Raw genomic sequence first — 7,448 nt, forward strand, 5'->3', positions numbered from 1 at the left:
GGTGAAAAATTAAACCCTGATATTGTTTTGCATCACTTTTAAAAACAAATAGATTTATGCTGCATAGCTGTATTGTTTTAAATAGATGGGGAAATGTCAACAAACTTCCCCCATCCTGCTATGATTTTTTTTTTTTTTTTACATTAGTAAAAAAAAACACCCTCCTTTTACTGATTAAAGTATAAGATGATGGGTGCATTTAGGGCATTAGAGAACCAGACAATGCCTCAAAGACAGTCATTTTACGTGAGAGCAGATACAGTCTGAATGGATGAACAAAAAAGTTGAGAAACGTTTTCATGGTCCCAGCCATCTTGGATTTGAGCTTTTTGGTCTTACAGAAAAAGGTTTGTTGATTGCAGTGGGTTTTTTTTTTTTACATTGTTATTGCATAAAGGAAAGAAGACCCAAGTGCATTAGTAGTACATTCATCAGTACAAAATTGGTGAACAGAAATCTGCTTTTATTTCACGAGGGGATAAAAGCATAAAAACAACAACAAATAAAACAAAGGTGTTGGGGGCTGTAAATACACCAAGAGGCTAAAAATGAATTAGAAAGGCTCATAGATGCACAGATAATACCCAACATAAGCTTGGGACAGTCAGACAAACCTTCTGGTCTTTTCTTCCAATTTCAAATAACAAATCTGCTGAAAAAAAAAAGAAATGATTTGGTGCCTCTGTTCTCTCAGGTTTGTATGATGTCAAGTTTTCTATTATCTAACGTTGAGCCGCTGAGGCCCAGACGTTTTATTTTTCCTCCTGATGTGTCTGGTTCAGAGGTCACTTCACACGAGGACTGTGACGGCTGACCGCTAAGCTACCTTTCCACACCTTGTAAATCTCCCCCAAACTTTTGAATCACTTAATGTTCCTCTCAAGCTTGTGGTAATTTATTTTTTCAACATTTTCCCCCGTCCCATTGAACTGTTTTCAACTAACTTGGTTGCTTGGAAAAGGAAACGTCTTCAGCACCAACTACTGGTGGCTTACCCACTTTGTGAAGAGAGACCCTGTCTTCCTCATGAATATGTAAACTCAAAACTGTTCGGAACATACAATTGTTCTATGAAGCAAAACACCTTTTATTGTGTTTGTCATGTGTTATATTTAAATTTGGTCAGAAAATTACAAATCTGGTTTACTCTGGGTACTCTCTCACTTCCAAAAACATGCATGTCAGGTTAACTGGTAACTCCAAATTACCCTTTGTGCGTATCTGTGTTTTCCCTGTAACAGACTGGTGGTGGCGCTAGACACCAGTCCTGTGTTACCCTGCAAAGAAAAGCACGAATATTCTTACATGCTCAGATGTGTCTGTACCTTCTCCTCCCAGATCTAAGTTATTCACTGCAGCCTCATGACGGTACTTATGGGTTGGGTTTGTGTCATGTTTATTTAGAAGAGATGAGGAAGAAAAACCACAAAATCAAAGGGAAAAAAAGTGATTTACCACCAGAGGAGCAATGCAGTTTTTGTGTTTCTGTGACTCAGATAAAATATTCAAAAAGGGGGGAAAAATAAAACAGATCTCCTCGTGGTGTTTTCTTTGGAAAATTACCCGTCCCAGGTTTCTTTTTCTGCTGGATGTTTTGGTACCGTCGTTTGAACAGCAGTTTTATTGATACAGCTTGCATGGTCACTGCTCTCATAAGAATTAAGGCTGCACACAGACACGATCAATTCTGGTCGATCCTTGAGGACGGGAGCAGATGAGCAAATTTTCGTCACAACCGGTTGACGATGTAGGAATGGATGGTTGAGGTTTACCCTCGGCTACAAACAGATGCGGGCATCAGATTTTTATATATTTTTTTAATATATACAAGATTAAAACAGAGAAGACTGCAGCAGATAAGGAGGTATGAATTTCACCTTACCTCTTACTACAGGCACCTGAACACATTTACAGACTTTAAATGAATAATTTTACAGTTTTTCTTAACAGTCCAATCACTGAAACTTCACATGTTTAATCCTATGTTCTGACGTCAGATAATTCTTTAAAGTCAATACTTGTCCGACCCATCTGTGTTAACTTTGTTCTTTAAACTGGCCCAGACTTTGCAGTCTTAGACAAGACAACACAACACACACAAACACACCAATCATTTCTGATACATCTGTGCTAAGCTGTCACAAACCACAAGCCATACCTTCTTGAGTTAAGCAGCCATTTGTTTCACATTTGCCATGATGAACCTGTTGCTGTCTGGAGCAGAGGGATAGCACTTTCCAGCTGTGTGGCCTTCAAAGCTGAATACGTTGTTTTCTTCGCATCGTGCTGGGTGTGGAATAAAAAATACCACCGAGTTTGACAAACGGAGGCCATCAGGATATATATTTTTTATGCCACAAGTTACTTCGCTCCCCACGTAGCTCCACCAGATGATTAGACAAACACCTGAACGTTGTTATGATGACGTGCTGAACCAGGCGTGGTGGCAAAAGGAGGTTATTAAAGAGACAGAGGCCAATTTCATGGCAGCAGATGTGAAATCTTTAAAAAATAAAAACAACAACAGCTGAATTGGATAGATACAGTCACTGTAACAGAGAGAGAGCTCCAACCCAGTACAACCAAGTATAGTGTGAGGTGAGCGTATAATGCACAGATACTCTGAGAAGTCAGCTTTGGTCAGCCTCAGGGACAAACTAATCTGAAATTATACTAATATACCATCTACTGCAGGTAAGATATTAACTCTGCAAACGTTCTGAATCGTCCCTTTAACATGTTGCCCTGCACAGTTCCAGATTATGGCCCATGTTTGTTGAATTGTGGTATTTGATTGACGGTAAAATACCTTCTTCATGCTTTCTGCTTCATTTCGCCATTAAATGGAGCAACGTTTGCAGTTAGGCTGCTGTGGGAGAAGGAGGGAATATTAATGTGAATAGAATAACCCCCCTAAGCCCAAGGCAAATTCAGCCGGTGGAAACTTTCTGAACTCCAAGGCCAAATTGAACAACCTTGGACTCTGTGGTGTAAAATCCACATGAGAGAATCTCAGAATTTAAAAAGGAAACTGATTCTCTTAAAGAAGAGAGGCTGATCACTAATAAACTTTCCAAAAATATATATATTTGTTCTCTTTATCAGATCTATATTGTGCAGTGTTGCGCTGGAGGAATCAGTTCGGCAGTGGCCGTGTCTTCCTTTGTCACCTGGCCAAATCATTTTGTCAGCAGTTTATTGTATTTGATGAAGTTTTTTTTGTTGTTGTTTTTGCCAAATGATTGAATAAACTGGTATAATTGGTAAATTTAGAGGTAGAGGGAGACAAATGCAAATAATGTATTGTAAAAGTCAAGTTTTTCCTTGTGGTTTGATCTTTTCCAAATTGTTACAAGTCACTGTTTTTAAGTGAAAACATGTATATATATCCTTTTTTTAATATTATTTGGAGGAGTAGTTATTACTGCAGAGGCAGTAAAGGCCCAATTCAATTAACCCTACATGTGAAGGTGTGGGCCTCCCTGCTGAGTGCTTCATATCTGGGATTAATGATTTTCCTTATTTCCTCTGATTTGCTCCTGGCTCAGTCCATTGTTGTAGTGAAAAAGTAGCTGACCTGAATAAGTCACAAAATGACTATCTATATTCAGAATGTCTATTTTTCTGCAGTTTCTGTTTTAAAGGAATGTTTAATTCATCACTAGGTTTCATATTTAATGTTGTGTCTGTCTGCGTTTACTTGATTTCAGAGTTCGATTCGGTTATTATTCCCTGCTGTTTTCAATGCACCTCGCAAATGAAATGAAATGAAATGAAATTTGTTTTCAAATGAAATGGAATAAATTAAATATGGATTAAAAGTGAATATCAAATCAACTTCTTCAAAAGGAGAAAAAAAAAATTAACCAGTGGCCATAAAGAACTTTTGTAGAAAAACTACTGAAAACATTTGTTGCTGGGTTTTTTTTGTGTGTGTGTGAAACAGTGAGTCACAAACGTAAAATCAGAGTCAAATATTTTGTTCAGGTTTTACTTGTGTATTTATGAGGGTTGTTACTCTTATCTAAATTTAATTTGGTCCAAATGTCAAAGCTGTGCAGAGAATTCTCATTTTGTGTTTTTACAAGTAAAACAAAAAAAGATTCATACTGATTCTTAAACTCAGTTTTTAAGAATTTAATGTTTTAATGTTTACAATAGAGATATGCCGATCAGGTTTTTTCCTGCTGATTCCAATCACCCATGAGGACCGATCACGGCCGATCACCGATACCGATCACATAATTATTATTTTTTTAATCATAAGCACTACCGGTAACATTATGTAGAAAAAGGAACCATGAATTCACTTTAATTTAGACAAAAACTTGTTTTTAATAACTTTTTCCAAGAAAAAACCGGCATTGTGCAATTTGTACTGCTATCAATAATACTATCTTTTACAGACTGATAACATATGAAGGCTCTGAAGAGCCAAAATAAAACCTCTCAACATTGCCAAAAAATTCAAGTATAAGATGTTACATTCAAAGGCAAATACAGGATCCATTACAATAAACAATCCTGAGTTACTGAATGAAAACTTCCTGTTAGCATGGCGGCTAGCTGAATACTGCTAGTTCTGAGTGGCTGTTTCTGACTGAGCGGAGTAATTATGCAGAACAGGGAGGAGGTCAATTATTTTTTTAGAGATTATCTGTCTCATGTTAGGACAACAAAAGTTTTAATACATATGTAAAATTAAATTTTTTAAGTTAGATGCTGCAGCTTTAAGCAGAGGTTCGGTGTGAGAGTCACTACCAGGTGGAGCTGACGTGGCGCTCCGTCTGTGAAATATTACTACCTGTAGCGCGTAGCAGCGGTTCAACAGCGAGAGCAGAACCATATCGCAGCTTGAAGACATAAATAATTTTGCGGGTTATTTGTTTAGCTTTCTGACCGTCATGCTAATCCGGGTGAGTGTTTGTAGCTGTGCGCTGCCTTACCTGCTATCTGATCCTCCATATGTCTTTTTTACTGCAGTGAGCCTCGATATAGCCAAACTCCTCAAGTATGGCATTGTTTTTATGCCATATTAGATTTGTTGTGTTCATGCATTTTGATGTGCTTCACGCAAACTTCCCCATTCTCTCAGTGCGTTATAGTTCCACGTCGCGTAGGATTTGTTGAGGTGCGTTTGCGCAGTGTGAAGGAAAGAGGAGACCAGCTGCACAGACAGGCTGCGAAATGAGAAGCAGGTGATCAGTTTGTGTGATCGGCAACAAGAGACCGTGATCGGCGATCACCGATCATACACTTTTTCGCGGAAATCGGCCAATTATGATCAGTGGCCGATCGATCGGCACACCTCTAGTTTACAATCCACTTCAGTTTTTGTCAGTCCAAGTATTTTAGATTCCGATGACCAAATAAAGTGCAAATCCATCATAAACACCAGCTACAGCAGCCAGTGGTTAGACGATTGGATTCTTTTTCCATGGCCTACCTGGAACAGTGCAACACAAACAAGCTTTTTAAGCTGTTCAAGGGGTTTTATTTATTTCATTTCTTCTAAGGCAGAAACTTCCTTTCTCCAGATTAATGGCTTAGCGGCCACGTTTCTTGGCAATAAAACTAAATTGCCTGTAATACAATAGTACCTGCATTCAGACACAAACAGGCCTCGTTCTCTCCCCCGTCGGCGCGGGAATGACGTTCTCCAGTGTTTCTGTTCCAGGAATCTCAAATGTACTTGGCTTGCGTGACGGTGCAATGTACTGCTTTTGTAATGAATTGGACAAACATTTATTGCGTAAGACGCTTACATACGTGTTTCCATAGCAGCAGGCAGTTAAAATTGTATCGGAGTTCCTCGACTGTCTGTCTGTTTGTGTTTATTTTCGGCTCGCCTGTGTGCGTCAGCTTGCCATGACCAGGACCACTGACTTGCAGCTGCGCTGCCATAGTAGTAATGAGCTGCCTGGTGCCTCAGCATTTTTGATGAAGTCTTCCCTGTGATCCCTTCTGTATGTAATCCCAGCTGGCCACGCTGCTGGCTGCCTTGCTCCCGTTAGTGCAGCTTTTGTCTAATGAAAGCCAAGGAACTCTAACATTAACTCTCTTGACTGGTTTAAATAAAAGCCAGCATCCTACAGTGTGTGTGTGTGTGTGTGTGTGTGTGGGGGGGGGGCTTTGAATGCATTTGAATGCTAACAAACCTTTTGTAAAATGTGATGCATGTTTCCAAGTGCCAAATGAGGTCGAGATGAGATGTGGAGTGCAAAAAGAGGTACGAGTCATGGTCCAGCCAATGGAGCAGCTTTTAGTGGACCTCGCTGTAAGAGTGTAAGGTCGGATCACAAGGTAATGTGGATTAATTTGCGCTCTTCCCATCTGGATTATGTCTCTCAGGGCCCATCTGTACAGCCTCCGTATCTGCAGAGCCTTGTGTCCTTCTTGCTAGATGAATTATTCATGTGCCAATGCCCCCAACTCATATCTGTGGAGACAGCAGCTCTCTTACGTTATTCGGCAAGAGTAACGTAACCGATCCGGTGCAAAAAGGCCTTTAACCAATTTTTTAATTGCATTCCCTGGTTGCATTTTTTTTCTATGTCAATGAGTAGGTATTACTAAAAGAAAAAAAAATCTATCAATCTTTACACAAGTAAAAAGAGATATATACAAAATGCTTAATAAAAGTATTAGTTTGCATGTCTGTATACCTTGAGAACCTTTTCAATAATTGTCACACAGCAACCAGAAATCTTTATGCTTCCCACTGGGATTTCATCTGAACACTAAAGAGTGCACAACTGTTTGGTTATTTTGTTTTTACAGATTTAACCCATTTCTCTGATACAACTTGACAAAAATGTAACCAACTTAACTGAAAACACGGTTTTCAAAGGTTTAAAGTCGGTTTTAAGCACAATGTCCCAAACTCTGTACATCTCAAAAACCACTGATTGATCCGTCAACAGAAAATATAGATACGTAAGTACATACACCACGTCCGCAAACCTACAAATACACGATTGTTCGCCTAAACTGATGAGCAACTGGAACGATAAACAGAAAAAACAGCTGAGATGCCTGTAGTAACTCTGGAGGAGCTGCAGAGTTACACAGGAGAAGTTACAAGAAGACAGAATATATCAAATAAAATGTGTTAAAGATCATGTTTCTAATATGAAAAGGTTAAACGGAAATTGTACCCTCGACAGGGAGATAAAAGTTAAATGTTTTAACTGTAGACACTTTTGTCTGGTGACAATATGTGTCCTGCTGGTTTTTCTAGTCTGTTTATCTGTTAGTATCCTTAACCAGAGGGTGCAAACTTGACATCATCTGCACTCTTATCCCCACACAGGAATATTTCCAAGGTTGAATAACTAACTCCTCAGTGTTGTGAAAGGGGAATTCAGTGTTTCTGATATGTTGGAAGAAAAGGGTGGTATAGAAATCAATAAAATAGTTCTCACTAGAGTTTTTTTTTTTTTTAATCC

The sequence above is a fragment of the Poecilia reticulata genome, chromosome 21 (assembly GCF_904066995.2).
Source record: "Poecilia reticulata chromosome 21, P_reticulata-male-v2, whole genome shotgun sequence".
In the NCBI taxonomy this organism is placed as follows: Eukaryota; Metazoa; Chordata; class Actinopteri; order Cyprinodontiformes; family Poeciliidae; genus Poecilia; species Poecilia reticulata.